The sequence below is a fragment of the Oryctolagus cuniculus genome, chromosome 7, assembly GCF_051225735.1.
Source record: "Oryctolagus cuniculus isolate XC-2025 breed Fujian yellow rabbit chromosome 7, ASM5122573v1, whole genome shotgun sequence".
Classification (NCBI taxonomy): Eukaryota; Metazoa; Chordata; class Mammalia; order Lagomorpha; family Leporidae; genus Oryctolagus; species Oryctolagus cuniculus.
Window position 1 is genome coordinate 61,062,495 of NC_142873.1, and position 14,247 is coordinate 61,076,741.

At 55.4% G+C, this 14,247-nt stretch overlaps 1 long non-coding RNA gene across 1 annotated transcript; it reads right to left on the reverse strand.

Moving 5' to 3' along the window:
* Positions 1-4,735: 4,735 nt before the first annotated feature.
* Positions 4,736-8,080, reverse strand: LOC149125592 (uncharacterized). The gene is made up of 2 exons (XR_016237122.1): positions 7,958-8,080; positions 4,736-5,084 (listed from the first exon to the last, which is right to left on the reverse strand). It is a non-coding gene; the product is annotated as an uncharacterized LOC149125592 (long non-coding RNA).
* Between the last annotated feature and the right edge of the window lie 6,167 nt (positions 8,081-14,247).

Sequence of the window (14,247 nt, forward strand, 5' to 3'; positions counted from 1 at the left end):
CCCACTTGGGTGCAGGTGCTCAAGCCCTTGGACCATCTTCCGCTGCTTTTCCCAGGTGCAATAGCAAGAACCTGGATGAGAAATAGAGCATCCAGGACACAGCCCGGCACTCATATGAGATGCCGATGCTGCAGGTGGCAGCTTAACTCACTGTGCCACAGTCCCAGCCCTTCACGTCATCTTTAAAAAAAAATTATTTATTCATTTGAAAGGCAGAGTTACAGAGAGGCAGAGGCAGAGAGAGAGGAGAGAGGTCTTCTAACTGCTGGTTCACTCCCCAGATGGTCGCAACCACTGGAGCTACACTGATCTGAAGCCAGGAGCCAGGAGCTTCTTCCTGGTCTCCCATGCAGGTGCAGGAGCCCAAGGACTTGGGCCATCTTCTCCTGCTTTCCCAGGCCATAGCAGAGAGCTGGATCGGAAGTGGAGCACTGCAGACTGCAGACGGCTGCTTTACCTGCTACACCACAGCACTGGCCCCCACATTATCTTTAAATTTTGTTTTCCACAAACTTTTTCTTTTTTTTTTCTTATAAATTTATTTGACAGGTAGAGATATAGATAGTGAGAGAGAGAGTCAGAGAGAAAGGTCTTCCTTCCGTTGGTTCGCCCCCCAAATGGCTGCTACGGCCGGCGCTGCGCTGATCCGAAGCCAGGAGCCAGGTGCTTCCTCCTGGTCTCCCATGCGGGTGCAGGGGCCTAAGCACCTGGGCCATCCTTCACTGCCTTCCTGGGCCACAGCAGAGAGCTGGACTGGAAGAGGGGCAACCGGGACAGAATCCGGCACCCATATGGGATGCCGGTGCCTCAGGCAGAGGATTAACCAAGTGAGCCATGGCACCGGCCCATCCACAAACTTTTTCAAACCCTCTTGTCCATGTGTTTCCTTACTTAAGATTGTCATATGGAGTGTACTTGCTTCTCTTTCTGTCTCTATCCGCTGGCCTGAACCTCCCATGTCTCCTACCTTCCACCAGGGTGGAACAGGCAGCCCTGGAAGAGGAGCAGGGCCCTTCTGAACCTCCCCAGAGCCCAGAGCCTGCGCTCATGGCAAAGGGCACGGCCTGAGCTCTGAGAAGCCTCGCCTGGCAGCTCCCAAACGTGAACTGATCGAAAATCGTTCAAGTCTCAGACCAACTTCATTAATAAAATAGACTCCCTGCTTTGAACTCAGTATATTCCAAAAAAAAATTTGTCATATTACCATTGCACTTCAATTCTTTGTTAATTGGATAAAAGTTTTGAAACCAGACATTATTTCCTAGCACTGTGATAGTTTAACAGTTGATTGGCTCTGATGTGATCCCATAGACAGGCTACATCTGGGTCCAGCCTCAGTGGGGGCGGAAGGAGCAGGTGGATATGTTAGCAGCAATGGGTGAGGTAGGTTCTTGCCTTTGCTCAAGAAAGAATTCAGATGTGACACAGAGAGCAGTGGTGAGCGAGGTAGTAAAGTGTAACAGCACCCCTGACTGTGCGTCCATGTACACACATGTTCACACAGTCACACGAAGATGCAACTCACCCATGTTCACTGCAGCATTATTTTAAAAATGATTTATTTATTGGAAAGGTAAAGTGACAGAGATAGAGGGAGAGAGAGAGAAAGAAAGAATCTTCCATCTGCTGGTTCACTCCCCAAATGGCCACAATGGCCCGAGCTGGGCCAGGCTGGAGCCAGGAACTTCCTCCAGGTCTCCCATGTGGGTGGCAAGGGTCCAAGCTCTGCGGGCACCTTCCACTGCTTTCCCAGGCACATTATCAGGGACCTGGGTCAGAGGCAGAGCAGACAAGACTCCAACCAATTCCTCATAAGGGATCCAAGCGATGCAAGTCACAACCTAATCCACCGCGCCACAGTGCCCACGGCCTGCAGCATCGTCCACAACAGCCAAGAGACAGAAGCAACTCGAATGTGCACTGAGAGGAAGAACGGACAAAGAAAAGGTGATCAATACACATAATGGAATATTACTCAGCCTTTAAAAAAGAAGAAAATCCCATCACGAGATAGCCATAATACAGATGAACCTCGAGGGCATTAGGCTATGTGAAATAAGCCGGTCCCGAAAAGGAGAATGCTGCCGATTCCACGTGCCGAGGTCTCGGAAGCTGTCTGACTGCCGGGAGCGGAAAGCGGAGGGACGGGGCCGAGCGGCGGGGGAAGCTGCTCTTCGATGAGCGCTCAGTCTCAGTTAGCAAGATGAGAATGTTCCATAGAGGTTGGGCCATGTGGCCACCTGGCTAAAACTGCCAGTTTCCTAACAAACATGAGTGTCCTCAGCCCCGGGAACCACGCACTTGAAATGGTTAAGACAGTAGATTTTATGATACATGTTTTTTTAAAACCACAATTTAAAATACAGTTGAAAGAAAAATTGTGGAGTTCCTTGGAAGTTCCACTACCTAATAGGACTTGGATACTGGAACTCACAGCGCGGGATACACACCCCACTCCACGTCTTCAGAGCCGTGTGATTTGGGCAGAGAACATCACCCCTTGAAGCTGAGTGCCTTGAGCTACAACGGAGTCAGTGCCCAGGGCCATCAGGAGGGTGCACTGGGAGGAAAATGCCTGGCAGGAGAGCAGGGGAACCCGAAAAGTTGTGCCTTCCGCCAGCAGCATGCATCCCACGGCCCCTTGCCTTTGCACTGCTGCTGCCCGCCTGTCTGTTCTCTGGGCTGGCTGAGCCAGTTTGCAGAGCGCGGCCGTCCCGCCCAGAGCTCCCTGCGCGATGGCAGGCGGCGCCACTCCGAGGAGACAGCCTCCCGGTCTCCTACAGGCTACGTTTCAGCCTCTGGAAACAAGACTTTCAGCTCCAAAGGAGAGGCCCGGAAGCTCCAAGGGATCCAGCCGTGGGGTTTCTCCTGAGGGTCTTTGAAAAGCTCAGCAGGCTTCCAGCCTCACATTCGGCAGCCAGAGACAAGGCCTGGGATTATAGGGATGTTTCTGGAGAGCCCCGGGGACTTCCTGCGCACAGGAAACTCCCGGCCAGCCAAGTCCGCATCCCTTGGCTCAAGGCTTTGCCGTCTCATAAAATACGCACATTCCTGAGCTCACACGAATACTCTCACAATGAAACAATTTAGGGCTTTCTTCAAGGCTTCCCATACAGGATCGCCATGCAACCTTATCGCAGACAGACTGCGAGCTGGGTTGTGAGCTGCTTTTACAGATGGAGATTTTAATGAGCACCTAGTCTCTGTCAGCACGTGTTCCGGGCTTCCCCCAGAGTCACTCGCCTTCGTTGGCGGAGGGGCTCAGGGAAGCCGCCAGCCTGGTCTGCCCTGCGTGGTGCCCTTTTCACAGGCCCTCAGGGCCCTGGCGCAGGCGGCCAGGCACTGGGCACCCCCTCCTCTCAGAGAGCTGTGTGGTGCCTTAGAAATGAGTAGAGGAAGCTGGAAAGATGATTTCGGCCCTGGAGACTTTGTCAAATGGTGAAGGAAAGATGGATGTGAACACAAGGGGACTTTAAAACGTTTGTGCACAAATGAAATCAAAAGGGAAGTTTGGATGCACCAAACCCCTGAGACCCATGCACAGTTCTTTCACAAAACACATTTCCCCTGACCTTGTAGAAGACGGCACATCCACGTCTTCTACCCGCAACCCCAAATGGCGCCACCTGCACCTCTCCTGGATCCTGCAGAAACTGAGAGGCCACACTCAGCTCTCAGCTGGCCTGCATGGCTGCAAGGAGGGGCACCGGATAGAGTCCTGGCTGCTCCACTTCCAATCCAGCTCCCTGCTGATGCGCCTGGGAAGGCAGCAGAGGATGGCCCGAATGCTTGGGCCCCTGCTACCCATGTGGGAGACCCGGATGGAGTTCCTGGCTCCTGGCTTCAGACTTGCCCAGCCCTGACTGTTGTGACCATTTGGGTAGTGAACCAGAGGACAGAAGATTTCTTTCTCTCTCTCTGGCACTTTGTGTTTCAAATAATAAATCTTCAAGAAGATTTTACTCTTGCTCTTAAAACAGAAAAGAAGCAGAGACTGAGCAAGTCATTTAATGAGGGCACCTTGTCCTGGTCAGATGCGCCCTCGGATTACAAAAGTGTGACACAAAGGCCCTCTCCGACAAGCAGCTGTGACTTTAGGAAGACTCCAGCTCAAGATTCCCCACTCTGTTGAAGGCAGAGTAGCATCTCTGTGTGTTCTTGCTGGGAAGGGCCGAGCCTGAGGCTGGGGTCCTGCAGCATGGACCCCAGGCCACAGCTGGCATCCCTGTCGTCAGTGCCTTAGGGGCCAAAAGCTTTGCTGACTTTGTGGGAGGCTCTGGGGGACCCTGGGCACCAGCCCAGCTGCTATGTAGGGGACCCAGGTGACAAAGTGAGGCACCCCATGGAATGCCAGCACCTCCGATGGCTATGGGACAGTGTCTTCCCCTCCTACTACGTTTTGTAAGAAGTCATTGCCTGCACACGGGACAGCTGTTGAGAAGCAGAGGCGTTAAGCAGTCAGGCACCGGAGCCAAACGGCTAGAGTCCCGGCCAAGGCAGTGACCTCCCCGGGGCCTCGGTTTCCTTGCCTTTGCGAGGAGGATGACGCTCGTGGTGGGGAACGGGGGCTGCACGCAGGACACCTAGCGTGGGCTGTGTCCTCCGCGAGTGTCAGTTGCTATTTCTCAGCCAGCTCCGACTCTCATGAGTTATATTTGCCTCTCAGGGAATTCTCTTGGGTTTTCTAGGTATGCAATTATATCATCCGTGAATAATAATGCAAAAATGGCCAATTCTCTTTCCCATAATCTTCCTTCCTATTTCTATTTCCTGCCTGAGCTCATGGGCTACGATGCAGACCCCTTTGGGGTCCATTAGAACAGGAAAATCACGTCGGGTTTCCAAGCAGCCAGGGGAAGCAGATAAGAGAGGCTGGATGCAGAGCAGTGGGCGGAAGCTGCGGTGGTGACTGGGGGGTGACGGGAAGATGGCTCGGCTGTGGGTAACACTGGAACACAGGAAGGAGGGCGCCGTGGAAGAGGCGCCTTACTAGAGGAGTGAGGGGCAGACTTGGCCATGACGCTGAGCCTGAAGGTGAACGACCAACGGCGACCCTCAGGAGGATTCGATGATAATGTATTCACCTAAAAAGGAAGGAAAGGGAAATGTCATCATGTCAGTTTGTGGCTAGTTTTGAAACAACGGATTCAGGAGACACAGCTACTTTAATTTTCTCCTATAGCTCCATGGTTTTGACACACGTTGGGCTACTTCCAATGATATTTGACAACTGATTCAAGCTTGTGGAAGAGTTCCTGGTTTATAAAGCAACCTTGGATATGGACATCGTTGCGTGCTCGGGGTCCCTAATGTGGACGTCTCCAAGCACTGGATATAAAGTAGTTTAACACAATAGTTCAGAACCCGAGGGCCTCCCGCCCTGAGCAGAGCTTCACCATGGGGGGGACTTGGGCTCAGCAGCCCTGGGAGCCCCCGCCTCTGACAAAGGTCACTACGTCGCAGGTCACTGGGCTTGTCGCAGGTCACCCAGCCAGGGTGACCCTTTGGTCAGGAGGTGCAGGATCTGCACCCCCCCCCAACCCCACTGTGCTAGCACAGCCGGGGTCCAACCAGGGACCTGAAAGGGGACACTCCAGGCCCTGGAGCCAGGCGTGGCTGGCAGGGGGATCTCAAAAACCACAGGAGCACTGAGGGACATGGAGAGGGGCCAGGGGCCAGGCCCTGTGGCCAAGGCCTCCTGGCCCCAAGCACAGCCTCATCCCTGTGCGGTCCCAAGCTCAGCAACCCACTGGGGCCCCACCCTTGGGCACAGAACCCGTGAGTCGCAGATCACTGGGGACGGGGCAGACTGGGCCGAGCTCTGCCGCCGGGATGGCCCAGTCCGGAAGGCCTGCCCTCCTCCCCTGCTGCCCGCCTGCTCCGCCTCAGGCCCCTGCAAAGCTGAAGATGCTGAGCCCAGGGGGTGGGCGGCCGTAGGGGGCAGCGGGAGGCCGGAGACTTTCTCACTGAGGCCAGGGGTTCACCTGCCCCTCCTCTTCTTTTTTCTTTCTTTCCTTTTTCCACATCGTCATGGTGTGTGTGTGACTGTCCTGCAGAGGGCACGTGGGCCCCACCCTCCTGGGCATCACCATCCACTCTCCAGGCGGATTCAACCTGCAGCCTCCCCTACCCCAACCTGCAGCAGGTTCCCCAGACCTTGGGTGGCCGGGGGTGGTCCCATACAAAGTGACCACACGGAGCATATGAAAATGTCAGAACACAAAGATCACCTCTGGCGTGAAAATGACTGGTGGGTGACAGCAGCCTCTGCGGTCGTACTCCAGGAAACAGTGTCCCCAAAGGTCAACACAGGGGCGGCTGCTGCTGAGGTGCTGCCCTGGGCAGCCTCGAGTTTGCAGAGCTGTTCACAGCTTGTAAGGCATAGTCACATCCGACGCATACAGAAGCCCCGACTGCATGGCCGTGCCCATTGCACAGACAGGAACTGATGCTCTGCAGCTGCTGACTGATGGGAGCCGGACTTGAACCCAGGCCCCTCGCGCTTTGCAGTTCTCACTCTTCACCCTGCCGCCTGAGGCAGCCCCTGCTCCATGGCCCTTGGATGCCATCGGCCCTTTGCCTGCGTGTCTTTTCCAATTCTCTCCTTACAGTCAGTTGCCACCTCCCCTGAGAAGCCCTCCCTGTCATCACCCCACAGAGCCACACCCTCTGGTTGTGCCCCCTCCCCCACCTCTCTGCCCCTGGACCTCTGTGGACCATGGCATGGACCTGCTGGCTAGGCATCGTGTGCCTAGCCCTTTTCTCTCCAATGGCTGTTTGTTGAATGAATGGATGAAGTCCAGAGTCTGGTCTTGGGTCATTGAGGAGGCGCTGGCCTCTGCCATCTTGAGACACTGGAGGCGCTCGGGCCAGGAGAGTGACTTCACTGGCCTCCCAGCCACCGAGGGTCACACATCCTCCTCCTTTCTGGCCGTCCCCCGTGAGACCATTACTCAACTGGCCCGCAGCTCCACCCACTCCTTGTTGCTTTACTCAGGGACAGCCCAAGGAGTCGTCATTCTTGCCTGCCCATGTCCTTTTTTCCACTGTCCATGGACTCTCCCGGGAGGCACCTGCCCCCTCACCCCCGGCCCTGTGCTCCCACCCCCAGAGAGGCTGCCCTGGTTCCCCTCCCCGCCTGCCCCAACCCCACCCTGACTCCTCTACCGCCTCCAGGGAGCAGCCAAGCCTGAACCAGTGACTCACACTCTGACCTCTGGGGCCCCGAGTTTGGTGAGGACAATGGCGCCAGCCGTCCTCCTGCCCTCCCTGTCTCAGGCCAAGGGCCAACACCCCCAGCCTCCCTCTGCAGAGCCAATCTGCATCCACAGGGCCCCTTGGAGTCGGGCTCCAGGAACTCCAGGCAAAGGCGCCCCCAGCATGTCATCTGGCCCTGCAGGTGCAGAGCTGTGCTCCAGGACACCACAGACAACCAGGCCTGTCCAGCCATGGCCGTCCGTGCCGTAGGGGTGCTGGATGTCCTACTGTCCTCCACACCTCTGGAGAAGCCCAGGGCTCCAGGGGAGGGCCAGCTGATCTCGGCTGGCATTTACTGTTCTCCAGGGGGCTGTGGGCAGAGACAGAGTCCACTGAGGGAAGCAGCTTGTGGGCAAGGCCTTTGGACCGAGAGAGCCCGGGCATCCTCAGGCTGGGACAGCTTCCAGCAACCAGAGGGAGGAAGTGCAAGCCTGTTTGCCTCCCAGCCCTGCCCTGGATCGCCCCTGGGTGCTCAGGCCTGCAGGACAAGAACTGGGCAGAGGGCAAGGCTGGATAGCGTTAGCACTGCATGGGGTTGCCCAGCCTCGGTGCAGAGAAGAGGTTCCCAAACCCGTGTCTGCTGGGTGCAAGGAGAGGCAGGGCAGCCTGCAGCCTCCCTGGGGCCACCCCCACCTCCTCCTCCCTCACACAGCCCCTGTTCCAATCCCAGGAAGTCGCAGGGCACGGGCAACTGACTCACCAGCACGAAGGAAGGCCCAGCAACCTCCTCAACCGCAATCACACCAGCCACATGTTTCTCTTCGCGCCTGCTCCGTTCTGCAGCCAAATGGGCCCTCCTCCAGCCAAGCGGGGGATGAGTGGCCTGGCCCAGGCCACGGCTCTTACACCACAGGTACCAGCTGCTCTGAGTGCTCATCACAGACTTCCGGCACCAAGCACGCAGATGCTGGGCTCCCACTGGCCCCTCCTATTGCCCCTGCAGCCAGGCTTGGCTTTTGCAAAAAGCAGTGCAGCTGTGTTGCTCTCTTGCTCAAAGCTCTTCGGTGGCTCCCCATTGCCCTGGCCTAAGACAGGCTGGGCACCGAGCACAGGGTTTAGCGATCAGCAGTTTTCTGCATGAGACTGGACTCCCCCATTTATAGCTGGGTGACACCGGGGTGTCCCTCCAGGACAGGTGCAGCTGTGCATTGCCTATGGGAAGCGTCCCTGTCCCCAGCTGGTGGCTGATGGCAAACCTGAGTCCCTGTGCTCAGACCCAGCTGCAGCTGAGCTGCAGAGCCCACTGCAGAGGACAGAACAGAGCCAGGCAGCAGGGCACAGCAACTAGGCAGAGTCACAGGCAGGGACAACACGGCGAGCCCTTGTGTCGAAAGGTAAACCCATGAAGACACAATCCTTTCATTACGCGGTCAGGTTCCTGGGCGCTGTCACCTGCACGGGCCCCACAGGGACAGTGCTGCCCCCTGCTCTGATCCCCTTTGAGGAAAGAAGGGTCCAGGGATCTCAGAACAGAAGAGCAGAGGCAGCAGACCCAGCTGGGGCTGAACTTGAAGCTCTGGTCTCCGGGGGAGGAGGTGGAGAATGAGGGGCAAGCAATGGGACCCAGACCTTGGCAGAAGCTCCTATCCACTATAGCACAGCCACCCAGGCTCTGCCCGGAGCCAGGGGGTATTAGCGGTGTCAGTCCTGCCCCATGGGGACACCCAAGCCCTGCAGTGCAGGCTCTCTGAAGGCAGGACTCAGCTCATATGCTTGGCAGGAGATACGGGCAAGAGGTGGGCTCCGGGTGGGAGAGAGGGTGGAGCTTGTCCTCTCCCACCCAAGACCCTCCATGCTTTATTATTATTTTTTAAATATTGATTTATTTATTTTGTAAGGCAGAGTTACACACACACACAGAGAGAGAGAGAGAGAGAGAGAGAGAGAGAAAATCTTCCATCCACTGGTTCATTTCCCAGATGACCACAACAGCCAGGGCTGGGCCAGGCCAAAGCCAGAAGTTTGGAATTCCACCAGGGTTTCCCACGCAGGTGCAAGGGCCCAAGGACTTGGGGCATCCTCCACTGTAGACAGTTGTCCCTCTGTATCAGCAGGTTCCACTGCACTCCAGGCTGTGGGTGGATGAGTTCGAGGACACGGAGCCCGTGGATACGGAGGCCACTGTGGAACTGTAGCTGTTGGCCAGCTGTGCCCCAGTGCCTTCCCACGTGCCCGTTCCTCTGCTGGGGAGGCCCCTCCTGCTTCTCCCAGGGAAGTGTGCCCCATATTCCAGGCCCTCCCCGCAGGATCACCTCCTTGGTCAAGACCGCCATGGCCCTCAGGGAGCAGCAGCGCCGGCTGTGTTCTCTGTCCCTTCCAGCCCCGGGCAGCTGCTGTGTATCAGCTCAGCTGGAAGCGTGAGCCCGGCGGGACCAGGGCTGCACAAGCTCAGGCCTGAGGCGCTCCCATCCGAAGGCCACACGCTTGAGCTGCAGGGTCAGACCCCTGCCCGGCTCACGCTCCCAGTCTGCAGAGTGCCTGGCAGGAATCAATCAGGGAGGCCGCTAGGGTGGCACCCGTGCTGCCGGCACACCTGCCCAGGCCACCAGAGCCCTGTCCTCAGGAGAGCTGGGGGACCGCCCAGCCTGGGCAGCGGTCGAAGTGCTGGAGCGATGCAGCCAGCCTGTCACTGTTGCTGCTGTCACCCTGGGGAGGGGCAGTAGGAGGACGAGCGGAGCCTGCTGTCCCAGGGCCCGTCACCGCCACCATCCGCGGGCAGATGGCTTACCGAGGGGTTACATCAGGCGAGTTGCCATGAATAGCAGTTCCCTCTTGCACCAGTCACAAACCTAACAGAGCATGTGGGAGCAAGAAATTTTACTATTGTGGGAGTGAGAAGTGATACTACTGGCCAGGATTCCATTTTTAGAACCCCAGGAAAGTTGTTTTGAGCCAGGCTTGGTGTTGTTCTATTAATTTTTTAATAGCTTCTGCGCTCTAACAATAGAAGCGTGGGCTACCTCTGAGAGCAAAATCAGGACACAGCGGGGAGCCTGATCAGGCCTCTTGGTTGCTAGGCAACCCCACCCCCCAAGCAGGGCTGGGGCAGAGCCTGGGGCAGGCCCCGTGCCCCCTCCTCATTAGCTAGCTCAGCACCCCCGCTCCGGCAGGTGTCTAGGGAAAGCAACCTCGTGGGTTTCTTGCAGCCTGCACAGTACCTCACCAGGAAGGCAAATCAACACTGGAGAGCATTCCACGAGCCCCCCTTTCTCAGGCTGTCTTAGCTCCCTGTGGCTACTGTGCCACAACGGCATCATTCTGGTAGCTGACTGGAAACTGCACAAGTTTCTTCTCCCATGAGTCTGGAGGACGGACATCCGAGGTCAATGTCTCCAGGTGGAAATCAAGGCGGCAGGTGGGCTGTGCTCCCCTGGGGAGGACCTGCCACATGTCCAGCCAGCTTCTGCTGTCGGCCGGCATTCCTTGGCTTGTGGCTCCATCCCTCCAGCCTCTGCTTCTGTAATCACATGGCCTTTCCTCCATCTGTGCCACCTCCTCCTTGGCCTCTCATAGGTGAGCACACTTGTTATCTACCAGAATAATGCAAATGTATCTACCCATCCCAGGACCCTTAATCACATCTGCTATTACCCGTTTTCCGTGGAACATACCATTTACAGGTGTCAGGGGATTAGGGTTTGATATCTTTGGATCATTGAGCCTATGCCTCCAGCTGGTGTCTTCCTCTAATCTAGCTGAGCAGCAGGTCCCCTCTGGGCACAGTATGCTCTGTCACCAGGACCACACCCCAGGCTCAGGACAGTTGAACGCACAGCCCTGCCCCTGAGCCCCACCTGCCCTCAGCAGTGCTGCGTGGACCTGCAAACAGGCCAGGCCTGGAGCTTTGTGGAGCAGCGGGCGTTGGATGCACACCCACAAAATGACAGCTCCTGTGAGACTTCCAGTTATTGCCACAAAAGGAAATGGGGCACTATGGCCCAGAGACCGAGACAATAAGAACGTTTATTATTACACTATAAAAGTCAATAAAGAAAAGGAAAAATAGTGAACATAAATCCTTGAGAAGTCTAGTCTCCAGAGATTTTTTTTAAATTGCTGTAAAACAAAACCTTCCTACAGACCTATAGTTTTTAAAACACAAAAGGGAAGGGACATCAATGTGGCTCAGTGGGTTAAGCCACAGCCTACAGTACCATCATCCCATATGGGCGCCAGTTCGAGTCCTGGCCATTCAACTTCCAATCCAGCTCCTTGACAAAGTGCCTTGGAAAGCAGCAGAAGATGGCCCAAATGCTTGGGCCCCTGCTTCATCCATGGGAGACCTGGAACAGATGGGACTTGAACTAGCGCCTTTATGGGATGCCGGTGTTGCAGGTGCCAGCTTAACCCACAATCTGATTTTTGGCTTGTTTGTTTGTTATTCAATCAGCGGTTTCCTGGGAACCTTCCGTAGCAGGTCTAAAACACATCCTCCATCACGTTTAGGCCTGCAGAGGCTGCCCCGGTGCAGATGGAGCGCCATCAGCTCCGCCCTTGGTGGCGTGTGTCGTTTTCTGTCTGAAACAAGGCTGGGGAGATATTGAGTGAGGTACTAACACCTGCTCACTCACATGGCTGCAGGAGGCTGACGGGGAGCTGCTCCCCCTCCTCCGCGCGTCACTCCAGCCTCACCCCAAGCCTTGGGCGGAGGCATTCAAGGCTTCCCAGCTGTTGAGAAGAATGGACAGGACTCTGTTCTCTGAGGCAAAACCTCACAGAGGCCAGACACCGCCTTTGTGCAAGGGGGAGGGGCCGCGCCCGCGCAGAGATTTCTGGATAAGCACGCGATGAGCAAGCATCTCCTCCAAAAGGGGCCGAGGCCATGGGAATGGACTTCCCCTTGCATCAGAAGTCCCAGGGGCGAGGGGGATCAAGGCGCAGCCTGATCCAGGGTCTCACAACATCATTGGGCTTTAGCTTCAATTTCTGGTGGTTCTCTGTCTTGCTCGGTCCTCGGTCTCGCTTTGTCCTCACACTCATTTTTGTCCCTGTAGCAAAACCAGCTGGAGTGACTCAGGTCACACCTCTGTAGGTGACAAGGAGAGGGAAGTAGCTGTCCTGGTCTTCCAGAGGAGCTGCTGAAATGCATCCTGTGGGACCAGCTTCGGTCACGGGTCCACCACCAAGAGGATGCACCATCCTGAGCGAGCCAGCGGATCACGGGCTGCCCTCCTGGGCTGCAGCGCTGATGGCTTCCCCAAAGCCAGAGGGAATCTCTGACATTAGCAGAGGGACCAGCACTGTGGGGCAGCAGGTAAAGTTGCCACCTGTGACAATGGTATCCCACAGGAGCGCCATGTCCTGGCTGCTCCATTTCCAATCCAGCTCCCCACTAATGGTCTGGGAAAACAGCGGAAGATGGCCCAAGGTCTTAGGAGACCTGGATGAAGCTCCTGGCTCTTGGCTTTGATCTGGCCCAGCCCTGCCCATTGCAACCATTTCAGGAGTGAACCAGCAGTTCTCTCTCTCTTTCTCTCTCTTTTTCCCCTCTAACTCGGACTTTCAAATAAATAAATCTTTTTAAAAATGTATGGAAAGTGTATATTATGAAAAAATTGTGAGTAGAGTTCAAAACATTTTTTTCTTCCCCAGAACAAAGTCATCCTAGCTTGTTATAACATGTACGAACGAGCAGGATCCTGGATAGGGCGCTAGGAAGGATACGGCATCAGTTTGAAAAGAACCCTTGGAGCTGGGGTTGTGGCACAATGGGTTGAGCAGCCATCAGCAATGCTGCCGGCATCCCAGTTCAATCCGGGCTGCTCCACTTCTGATTCAATGCCCTGCTGATGTGTCTGGGAAAGCAGTGGAAGATGAAGATACACCTCGTTGTAGGGCCCCTGTCACCCAGGTGGGAGACTTGAATGGAGTTTCAGGCTCCTGGCTTGGGTCTGATCCAGCCCTGGCCATTGTGGACATTTGGGGGAGTGAACTGGTGGATGGAAGATCTCTCTCTCTTTTTCTCTCTCTATCTCTCCCTCCCTCATCTCTCTCTCTCTGCAACTCTGCCTTTCAAATAAATAAATGAATTTCAGAGAAACAAAGAAAGAAAACGACCCTTACAGGAAAAACACGAATTCCCCTAAAATTAAAGCAAGCACAAACATCAAATTTATGGTGAAGCTGGATGGGAGAATGGTGAAATCATTGACGCATTCCGAAAAGGTTTATGGGGACAATGCCCCAAAGTTCGCAATGAGAGGACTTGTTTTGAGAGGATGAGACAGTGTTAAAGACAAAGCCTGCAGCAGCAAACCATCCCCGTCAATTTGCAAGGAAAAAATTAATCTTGCCCACATCCTAATTGAAAAGGACAAATAATTAACAGCTGAAACAATGGCCAACACCGCAGACATCTCCACTGACTCAGCTTACACAATTCTGACTGAGAAATTAAAATTGAGCGGCCGGCGCCGCGGCTCACTAGGCTAATCCTCCGGCTGTAGCGCCGGCATACCAGGTTCTAGTCCCTGTCGGGGCACCGGATTCTGTCCCAGTTGCTCCTCTTCCAGGCCAGCTCTCTGCTATGGCCCGGGAGTGCAGTGGAGGATGGTCCAAGTGCTTGGGCCCTGCACCCCATGGGAGACCAGGAGAAGCACCTGGCTCCTGGCTTCGGATCAGTGCAGCACGCCGGCCGCAGCATGCCAGCCGCGGCGGCCATTGGAGGGTGAACCAACAGCAAAAGGAAGACCTTTCTCTCTGTCTCTCTCTCTCACTGTCCACTCTGCCTGCCAAAAATAAAAATAATAAAAAATAAATAAAAAATAAAAAGAGCTCTATAAAAAAAATTGAGCAAACTTTGTGTCTAGTGGGTACCAAAACAGTTGCACCCAGATCAGCTGTGGATGAGGGTGGAACTTGAAACGGGGCGTTGGAACCAGTGGCATCAAGACCCTGAGGCATTTGGGGCAAGAATTGCAGCGGGAGAGGAAACTCTGCTTTTCCTGTGTTATCTTGCAGGCAAAGCACAATCCCAGCAGGGCCTGCCGA